General features: G+C 31.7%; 1 protein-coding gene across 2 annotated transcripts in view; it reads right to left on the bottom strand.

Moving 5' to 3' along the window:
* Positions 1-262: 262 nt before the first annotated feature.
* LOC106875554 (Golgi-associated PDZ and coiled-coil motif-containing protein) overlaps positions 263-11,848 on the bottom strand; it is a 455,453-nt gene continuing 443,867 nt past the window's right edge. The window contains exons 10-11 of one of the 2 annotated variants that reach the window (XR_016238373.1): positions 9,184-9,327; positions 263-349 (exon numbers count right to left, since the gene is read on the bottom strand). The gene's annotated coding sequence lies outside the window, so the exon portion shown is untranslated. Of the gene's footprint in view, positions 350-1,750; positions 9,328-11,848 lie in introns of those variants that run through there. The other variant, XR_016238372.1, reaches the window with a different exon arrangement.

Genomic DNA, 11,848 nt, shown 5'->3' with positions numbered 1-11,848 from the left:
TAATCTGTTCCATAAATCAACTATCGTAAACATACACACATGTGCAAGCACAAATGCGCGCGCACACACACACATCTATTTCATATATCTTCTTTCAATTTTTGCTCTCTGTAAATAAAATTTTTCCAGATACAAATGCTTACAAAAATAGGGATTAATGTATAATTTCTTTCTATGTTCATAATTAAATCAATGTTTTAATGATTAGACAGTGGTCCAATAGAATAGCTGTCAGAAACAAACTACATACAAATTCGTTCTTCACAACTCCTGAAGCTGTTTTCTGACAAGGGATGGGGTGAATCAGGAAATTTTCATACAGCTGGAGGCTCCAATCGAAACAGGGGACCTGAAATGATAAGGTTGAGAAACGCTGTTATAGATTATGCCTAACCGAAAACGATCACGGCCACATCATCCAAACAGACCAGGCGAAACCAGGCTTAGCTGCTAGTCTATAATATAAATTGGACATGGGCGATCGTCATATTCATTTTTGTCTTGCGGTTCACAGCCAAATGGCTGGGTGGATTTGCATGAAAAATGGCACACATGTGGAGACGGGTGCATAGATTGGAATGCGGTTTGTATTTTTTCCCTAGCCCCCTACTTACTAAGAAAATCGATTAAAACTTTTTCTAATGGAATACCCGTTGGTTCCGCCATTAAAACAGCCAGCTGTTCACACAGCTTGCATATACCATTTCGCTAGCAACAAGGGGAGTACAGGATGACAGTCAGGCAAAACTTTTGCTATGCTGTCTCTCTTCTTTCACCTTTTTGTGGGGTTAGGGTTAATCTTTAGTTACAGTTTTTCATTCAAACTACATAATAGGTAGAATTGTCGGATTAAGACAGTAGGGTGTTTTGAAGGAAGATTTGGCTACTATTTCTACTAGGTCTAGCTACCATGTAGAGGTCTGAACTTAATTTTCATTCACATATTTGCATTTCAAAAATTTAACATAATCTCTTCCATAAATCAACTATCGTAAGCACATACACACTATATATATATATATATATATATATATATATATATATATATATATATATATATATATATATTATATATATATATTTATTAGACACACATATACACATATGTATGCACACACACACACACACACACACATACACACGTGCTAGCTCCAATACCGTTTCTGTTTCTCAAACTTCATTTCCAAGGCATTAATGAACATGAGGAGATCCACCATTATCATCATCATTTAATGTCCATTTTCCATGTTGGCATGAGTTGGATGGTTTGACAGGAGCTGGTCAGCTGAAGAACTGCCCAGGCTCTAATTGTCTGTTTTGGCATGGTTTCTATGGCTGGATGTCCTTCCTAACACCAACCACATTATATAAAATCCTCAATAGTGTCCTGCAGTGGGACTGAACCAGCGGACACGTGGTTGTGAAGACTTATTGAGCAAACAACCCCTGGGCCTTTTATATACATAAAAACTGGCAGAAACGTTAGCAAGCTGGGTGAAATGCTTAGCGATATTTCATGTCTTTATGTTCTGAGTTCAAATCCTGCCGAGGTCGACTTTGCCTTTCATCCTTTCAGAGTTGATAAATTAAGTACCAGTTGTGTACTGGGGGCGATCCAATCGACTGCCCCGCTCCCCCAAAATTTCAGGCCTTGTGCCTAGAGTAGAAAAGAATATATATATATATATATATATATATATATAAAAACTGGAATTCATCAACAAGAAATAGAAAAATGAACAAGACAAACTGTGTTTTTCTAATACAAGTTTTATATTTGCATGAAATAAAAAACATTAAAAAAAAATAACAAACATCAAAAATAAACAAAAAACAAAATGAAACAAAACAAATAAACACACTGAATTGCTACAACAAAATATAATTTTTGAAACAATTATCATTAATTGCAATACAATTAATTACACCAGAATTAAAATATTCCTAATGATTATATTTTCTGTTATTTTATATATTTTGGGGGATACTTCTTTTCTTTCTTTTCCCCTCTCTAACAATTTTTTCCTCTTTTTTTTTTATTTAAACGCAAATTCTTTTTTTATTATTTATTTAAATAAAATTAAAATGAGTAATGAATTTTTTTTCCCTCTTTTTTTTTTTTTGTTTTCATAGAAACAATTTTAGATTCCCACAGTTTCATCAGGCAATGAGAAAATAATAATAATAATAATAATAATAATAATAATAATAATAATAATAATAATAATGATAATAAACCTACAATGATTTCCATTTTGTGGTAAATTTTAGTAAAAGATAACCTGAAGAAACTATATTACAAGATTTCAAAGAAAGAGAATGGTCCAAAACATTTTGCTGTTTCCAAGGAAATGCTTACCAAATGGTAACGAGAAAAAATACACGATCTTCCTGTCACAAGGAGTAATTTTTGCTTTTTATTGACAAAAAATGTTGTCCAGAAATCCTAGAAAAACTGGGACAAAATACTGCTACACTGGAACATAAAAAAATGAATAAAGAAGGGATTTAAAAAAAAAATTTGAATTGCTACTAATACTACTAATATTACAACTACTACACCCAATAATACTGTCACTGACACACATAATAATAATAATAATAATGATGATGATGATGATGAAGATGATGATTTCTTTTGTTATAATAATAATAATAACATTCCTTTCTTTTGACTAGGCACGAGGACAGATTTGTTATAGAAGTGGGGAAGGAGCAACGTAGTTGATTTCAGTGAAACCAGTATATTACTGGTACTTTTCGAGATGACCTCTGGAAGGATTTTGAACTTGGAAGATGAAGGGTTGAGACTAAATAGTGCGAGGCGTATAGGCTCAACTCTCCACCAGCACTAATAATAATAATAATAACACAAAACAAACACATAATTTTCTTATGGTTTCTTAAACATTCTCTAGAACAACACTATGTACAAATCGAAATATATGGCACCCTAGGCATAACACCTACATGAACTTCTAACTTGTTGTCTCTTGAGGTCTCTGGGTGAGACTTGGATCCAACTTGTACAAGTGCAAAGCAAAAGTCAAACATAAAATAATAATAATAGTAGTAGTAATGGTTTCAAATTTTGGCACAAGGCCAGCAACTTTGGGGGAGGTGGTATGTCAATTACATCGACCCCAGTGTTTATCTGGTACTTATTTAATTGATCCCCACCCCCACTGAAAAGTGGTAAAATTGACCTCAGCAGAATTTGAACTCAGAATGTGAAGACAGATGCTGAAATGTTGCAAAGCATTTTGCCCAGCGTGCTAACAATTCTGCCAATTCACCACCTTCTTAATAAGTTAGTTTTAGTGAGGATTATAATTATGGACACTGCAAAAAAAAAAAAGTATGAAATAATAACCAGTTAAAAAGTCTCATAGTTAGTTATATGATTATTTAAAAGAAATTATTCAAAAATATATACTATCAAGGAAAATAACCAACTCCTTTTAACCCTTTCGTTACTGTATTTATTTTGAGATGCTCTGTGTTTCTTTCAATTACTTTAAATATAACAAAGAATTTAGTAAAATAGCTTAGTTACCATTAAGCTAGTGTTAGGAACATAAACTGTGACTAAGGTTTGGTGGAAGATTTTAATTCAAAACTTATAAAAACAAGACATTTGTACTCAGAACCAGAGCCAGTTTCAGCCAGGTTGGTAACGAAAGGGTTAAAGTAATCAAATGTTGACAGTTGGTGGAGAATTGAGAAATAATTGAAATTTGGTATTGAATAACTGCAAATAATGTGTGTGTGTGTGTTTGTGTATCCCTAACAAATCTAGATAACCATAGGTAGCAGTACTTCCAGAATCAGGATTCCACTTAAAATGAGGTGAAAACTTCATGAAAGAGGAAGTTTATTGTAGCCAATTGGATTGTTATGGAACGGTGATAATTCTGAGACAATTATTATCATCATCATTTGACTTGGCTCAGGTTTGGTCTTATTCCTGGTAGAATCTATGTGGGTAGCAAATTATTACCTGTAAACTTAGATATCCACAAGCTTTCAATAATTCTTTCAAGTGCTCAAAAGCCTTCTGATAATCTTTCTTGCTCCTGAGAGGCAAACCTTTTGTAGAAGCACTACAAGACATTCCATTCCAGTCTCCTTCAACTATTTGTTTTTATCATTAGTCAAAGTTCCTAATGCACCAATTATTGCAGACACAACCTTTACAGCTTGTGATCAGAGACACACAAATCATCAGCCACCAAGGGACATGCTCAACTGGTTAAGGTCAAGCAACTGACAAGCAAATCTGTGGTGATGAGCAGAATATTTACTGTAGCCCATTTTTTATACCAAGACAAAACATGTACATGATAACATTTCCAATTAATTAAGATCAAAAGCCATAAGAACCACTACCTGGTACTGCATCAGGGTACATTATTATTATTATAGTTATTATCATTATTATTATTATTATTATTTACATCATAAGATGTGAAATAAATAGTTTTTAGTAGTGGAACTCTATGTCGATATTACTGTTTTCCTTCTTTAACCAAATATTGGGTTAAAAAAATGGCGCAAATAAAGAATATATACACCTGGTATTTAGGCTTAGGGGTTAGGGGGTCAGGGTTTTTGTTACACTGGAAACAGGTGGTGTATATATTCTTTACCACCATTAAAAAAACCCTCTGGATAGAAATGGGCAGCCGTTATTTTCTTCCATCAACAGGGATTTTCAATTTAACCCAATATTTTGAAAAATGATATTGCTAGTGTTATTATTATTATTATTATTATGAACCCAGAAGCCCTCCACCCCCTTTGGAGAAATACTCAACAAGGGCAACAGGTTTTTTGAGGGTTAAAATTGGACGAGAGTTTCCCTGTTTCTTACTTTTAAAGGAACCAGGACGTAACAGTAGGGGACACTGGAATGGTAACTGAAAATGCAACAACAAAAGATACCACCACAAAAGCTGGACACAAAATAACAAGAAGTACCATAGCAACAGAAGGTACCATAGCAACAGTAAGTATCATGGCAACAGAAGGTACCAAAGCAACAGATGTGATATTAATGAATAATGAGTAAAACACAAAACACTCAGAAAAGACTACAAATTAATTGAAAATGATTGAAAAGTGGTTTACAATGTTGCATTATTGTGTTAGTGGGTTGTAAATGTCGACATATTTATTTATTACAATATTTAGGCATGAATTACAATGTTACTGGCCCGGGTTGAAAACAAAAACAAAACAGAGGAACTTGAAAAGATTTTCCTTTATGATAGATATTGTCATGTGTGCACGTGTGTGTGGTTGATGTGTGTGTGTGTGTGTTTGCGTGCCCACGTTTGATGTGAAAATGAGGATAAAGATTTTATTTTAGAAAGAAAATAATAAGTAAAATTGAAATTAAAAGCTCTGTTTTTTGAAAAAAAACAAAAAACATTTGAATTTTTGTTAATTAGTTTAATTGACATAAATTCTTTTAGAACCATCTAATCAGAGAGAACCACATTGCAAATTATTGGAGGGTCATTAGCAGAGGTACGACCTTAGAAAAAAGGCATGAATGATAACTTCCAGCACATTCACCTCAGAAATTTCTGTCATAACATTATTATTATTTTCCAGAGTAGCCATTTTATTTACATCCCTCTAAAGGAGAACACAAAAGTGCCAGTAATATATTAGGCTATGATTAGCTATAAACTCCCCCCAACAAAACTAGGTTTCTACTTTATAAAAAGTAATTCTTTTCTTTTTTAATCCTTTTGATAATCAATTTGCCTGACATTGCCTTTGCTTCTCTGATACAGACTTCAGGTTTTAAAGAGATCTCAATTAATCCCCACCCCAAACAAAATTTTATGTTAATTTATGTTCCAAACACCAGCTTAATTTTCTTTATCTTTTTATTATTGTTATTATTATTCAGTAGTCTTATTTTTATCAAGTGCTTTCACTGCACTATCGAGCACAGCCCTGTGTGCCTTGGGTGTGTGCTGTCGTTTGCTGTGATGCTCTTATTGTTACTGTATTGAAAGTGCTTTATGTTGGATGTATGCAGTGCCTAGTAGTGCTATTTTCTGTATGTTATATATACTTGTTAGTCCTGGTGGTTTTTGTTATCTATTTGTCTGAATATTTTTTTATCATACCTCATGCGCCCACTATGATAGGAATTGTTTCTGTTTTTAGATTCCACATTTGAGTTACCTCTATTTCCAGGTCTTTGTATTTTGAAAGTTTCTCCAATTCTTTTAGAGAAATATTGTCATCTGCTAGTATTGATACATCAATCAAAAAGTATTTTTTTCTTGATGATCTCTGACAACTATATCTGGCCTATTGACCTTAATTTTTCTATCTGTGTGTATTGGCATATCCCAGAGTATGGTTACTTTCTCATTATCTTTTATTATTATTATTATTATTGAGTGAGAGGAATCAGAACACACCATCAAAGTGATGTTGGGGTACAAATATATGAAATCCAATATACCCAACATGACTACTTGTCTGATAAGGGTACACCAGGCATATGCATAACAACCATATGTGTGCAACATAGTGACCTCATATCAAGATAAACAGTACATGACCTTGTAGGCAGGACCCAGTTAGAATTGTCTTCAGGTCAAATAGTCCATCCCATTTTACTACATTCTTTGTTATTTTTGAAATCAATTGAAACATAGGGAATGCAATTTCAAGAGAAAAAAGGGCCTAAGATTTCTGGGATTTGGTAAAATGGAAAATAATAAAGTTTGATCATTTAATCAACTTTACTTCTGAATTAGAAATTTTGACAAAAATAACTATCATTATTATTATCATTATTATTAATCACAGGCAATTCTTAATTAAAGAATGTTTAAAGAATTTTTGATAGTAATGATGTTTTTTTTTTTACTATGCTACTTTGGACTGAGGGAAAATAATCACATAAAAACTGTTTTCTTTTTAAACTGGTGTTGTGGGGAATATCTCATTGAATAAAGGGGATATATATATATATATATATATATATATATATATATATATATATATATATATATATATATATATATATATATATATCTATATCTATATATATATTGAGAGAGGGGGGGGGAGCAGAACTTCAGTGGTGGGGGAGGAGTTTAGTTTAGCAATAAATAATAAATTTTGATCAACAGTGATCCATGTTTATAAACGAAGTTAATACAACACAGCTAATTATTTAAAATTTGTTGTTAAAAATAATATTTTGTGTGCTTTTTTTAAAAATCTAAATTAGATAAAAGAAATTAGAGTTTTGTAGTTGAAATAAGTTGAGTGAGGCTTACAAAGAATAAGTCCTGGGGTCGACTTGCTCAACTAAAGGCGGTGCTCCAGCATGGCCACAGTCAAATGACTGAAACAAGTAAAAGAGTATCCTACAAAGGAATTGCTTTACCAACATTGTTGTTATTATCATTATCATTATTACTATTATTATTATTATTATTTTTAATGACACAAACTGTAGAAACTGAAATATTGGCAACTACACTTATAAATAAGAGCTATTTTGAACAAGACAGATGGTTAAACTAAGATAACTTCAGAATGATAAATATTCATATTATTTTGGTGTGTATGTCTCCATATGTACATGATTGTCTATATTGTATGTATGTTTCTATATTACATGTTTGAATGACTGTTTATTATTAGATGTGTGAATGTCTATATTGTGTATGTGTGTCTATGTTTTATATGTATGCATATTTGTCATTATATGTGTGTGTGTGTGTGTGTGAGTGACGAAGTGGGTATTGCCATAGCATTAAGTATAAAGCAACTGATATAAACAAGGGGGAATTATGATCATGTGACTAGGACCACATTAGGACAAGGTGGGGCCTTAAACTAAAGGGATCTTACAGAGGATATGGGTGAGTAATAACAGAACAGGGCCATGAATGGTACCAGAATGCACAACAAATTCCTGAAGGAGAGAAGTAGGGACAGGAGGAGAAGAGCAAATGTAATTAAATCTAATAAGGATTAATATCCAAGCCTTTTTATAAAATTATAAAATCCTATCAACTTGTGTAAATAATTAAGTCTGATTATTATTTACATTTGACAGATATTTGTCCTCATCTTGTTTGTTGTTAACGTTTCAGCTGGTATACCCTCCAGCTTTCATCAGGTGTCTTGGGGAAATTTCGAACCTGGGTTCTCATTCCTAAGGTATTTTTCAAAATTGTTGTTAATATTATTATTATTATTATCATTATTATTATTCAGGTCACTGCCCGGAATCGAACTCGGAATCTTGGGGTTAGTAGCCTGTGCTCTTAACCCCAAGATTCCGAATTCGATTCCAGGCAGTGACCTGAATAATAATAATAATAATAATAACAACAACAACAATATCGAAAAATACCTTAGGAATGAGAACCCAAGTTCAACATTTCCCTAAGACACCTGATGAAGGCTGGAGGGTATATCAGTTGAAATGTTGTGTTAACAACAGACAAGATGAGGACAAATATCCGTCAATTGTAAATAATATAAATAATGTACATAATTCCTCATCTCTTAAATATAGAACTGATTGTTATTATTATTATTATTATTATTATTATTATTATTATGGCCAAGTTCCAACCTAGGCTGCAGCAACAAAGTCTACCTGCCACACTTCTCAGTTCATCATCACTGCCTCAAGGTACTGCATATGTTCCAGACCAGTATCTACAACGAAGTTGTCATTGTAAGTGTGATGATGTCTTCTGCTTCTTACATCACCATGGAGCAGGTTCCACAAGACTAATTTGGATACTTCCAGGTCAGGGTGGTACATGCAGTGACCATATGGTCTCGTCCGTCTTTTGGAAGATCTCCATAAAGACATTTGTTTGTCATATGTTGCTGTCATTTTCACATTTGGTGCCATTCATAGCATTTTTGAGTAGCATCCATTTAGCCCGCTTGATAATTTGTTAGTATTAATTGAGTTAAATTATCATTTAAATATAAATTATAAAAAAAGAAAAATTGTTATGAATGTCAAATAATAACAATAATGTGTATTTTTATTAATATTTAGCAGTAGCAATACACAAAATTCTTGGACCTTGAGTCACTCTGTTGCTTCTCCTAAATATTAATACAAATATACTCATATTTTGAGTTCTATTTTTCCTGTTTGTATCAACATACCTGTAATGATAATAAAGATAATTCTCAAATTTTGTGGCCACTTCTTGGATTAAGGTCCTAAACTTTAGCATGTTTAGCTTTGCCTAAACCTGGCTCTGATTTTGAACATCTTTCAACAAGAATGAAACTCTGAAGTTGGCTCAACTGATAAAGAAAAAAAGGAAAAAAAATCAAAAAAAAAAAAACCCATATAAAAGGGGCCAATTTCAGATGCAAAGGTGTTTGAGACTATGACGTGGAGGAATCATATACAATTGTCACAGGAAGTAGCAAATGTTGAAGGAAATCCTGAAATATAAAGGTATTGCTTTTAAAATCCTTGGTTGTTTTCTTCATTTGAAAAACTTGTAAAGTCACACCACAACTACGTAGAACAAAAATGGAGTGAACTGGGTTTTCCTCAAGGGAAAAAAAGTATACACACAGTCTTGAAAGTAATTTATAAATACCTGGTTGCAAAGAGTATTTCTCGTTAACCCTTTGATTAATATGAATCAGAGAGAGAAATTACAGTGACTGTTAATTAACAAGGGGTCTGTTGAATAAGTTTGTTTCCCAGAAAATAGAAAAGTTAAAAACAAAATAAATATGAGATTTAATTCAACTGTTATTTCACTACAATATACAGAGAAAGTAAATGCTAGAGTTTGGATCTTTTCTGTTTGGCTGCCGCTTTTCAATTTCTGTTCCAATCGATTTCATATTAGGTGTAATGATGTAGTTTTGTATGGTAATCACTGACATGAAATTCGTTTTCACCATAAATCAATAAATAAAAAATTAATAATTTTGGGTAATTTTAGCTCATGCCCTGTTTCCATAGTAACAAGCCAAGCCGTTACCAACCTGCTTACTCACAGACATTTTTTGCTTATTAAATCGTAGTTGTGAGATGTGCTAAAACTAATAGCTAAATAGGCCTTAAATCACATACCAAAAAAAAATCAAAAATTTTTTTTTTGTTTTCACGTAATCATGTAAATTCTTGCATGTAGAATACAAATTTGAAAAAATGTTATGAAAACTTCAGAAAAAAAAAAGGTTAAGATATATATATATATGGCATGCATAAAGCTGAATTCTGCCAATATTTCATTTGTTTACAGTTGACAGCATGTGCTGTCATGCACAAAATGATAGCTTTCAAATCCTGTTTTCTGATTGGGTAAAAATGATCAAACTTTAAACCTCTATAATTAAAAAAAAAAAAATTCTGGAAAAAGTCACATCTCTCCCGAGATTCAGCATGGAAAATTACACCAATACACTAATTTTTAAAAATTTCACTAAACTCTGAAATTTCCACAGGTGCGGCCAAACAGAAAAGATGCTAGAATTTTATAGATCTATGTGGTAGGGGATAAATAGAGTTGTATTGATATTGTTTCTGATTACTACAAGAGAAGCCGATATGTAAGGTTTACACTCAGTAAATACACAGACAAATTAATAAAAAAAAATTAAAAAATTAGGAAAATAATTCAAAGAGCAACAAAACCATTCTTTATATTTAGCAGCAGGAAAAAAACAGACAAAATTCTTGATAAGAAAATAAATGAAACAAAATGAAGCATTGACTTAGAAGATGTTTATGGCAAAAGTAATTTACCAGTTTGTAGTCTTGATTGAGAACATTCATTAAACTGAATGGTTCCAACAGGAACTTGTCAGAATAAGATGAGGGTTGCGCTATATATATATATATATATATATATATATATATATATATATATATATATATATATATATATATATATGGAATATATATAGGGTTGCGCTATATATATATATATATATATATATATATATATATATATATATATATATATATATTGCTATGTTAGTAGTGATGTGGGATAAAATTGGATAACAATATGAGGCATGGAGAAGTAAATTGATGAGCGATGGGGGTGATATAGATATTATTTTACATTCAAGAATTTATTTCAAATTCATCAAGAAATAGAAATTCATAAAATAGACTAATTAGAGACTTGATGTTTTATTTGGTATTAGGAGAAAGCAAATAGTTTATTTTTTTTTAGGAATTTAAGTAACCAGACAAAACAGATTCAATGTGAGACTACAGACGGTTACTAGACAATAATCCCCGTGAGAGAGATTAACTGATTAACTGGTTTTAAAGACATCAATTCTGGTGATATCAAGTATATATATATATATATATATATATATATATATTGATAAAGCTGTCTTGTTTTTGAATTAAAGACAACAGAATTAAATTATAAAAATAATTCCTATGATAAAGAAATACAATAAAAATACATAATCGAGAATCACACAAACCTTGGGATGTTTTCACCAGATTTGGCTTGTACAAGATAGGGGTGGAGGGGGTCTAAAAATATTCAAACTATTAATGATATCATACATCAGCTTGTTGAATATGTTACACAGCCTCTCTGTATAAGGGGTCCAATTTAAAGTACAAATGAAAAAAGTGGGGAAAAGAAACAACAGATCACATCTGGTTCAATAGAATTGATGGTTGATAATTAAAACTATGGAATTTGCAGGTCACATTTGAATTTCAACCCCAAATAAATATACTGCAAGGCCAAATAAATTTTAATTAATAACATTTAAAAAAAAAAAAAAATTTTTAAATAAACCTGTCATAGTTAAGTAATGGGATCATTTT

The sequence above is a fragment of the Octopus bimaculoides genome, chromosome 25 (genome assembly GCF_046866305.1).
Source record: "Octopus bimaculoides isolate indiv1 chromosome 25, ASM4686630v1, whole genome shotgun sequence".
Classification (NCBI taxonomy): Eukaryota; Metazoa; Mollusca; class Cephalopoda; order Octopoda; family Octopodidae; genus Octopus; species Octopus bimaculoides.
The sequence above is the reverse complement of the archived record's forward strand: the minus strand, read 5'-3'. Positions and strand labels throughout refer to the sequence as shown.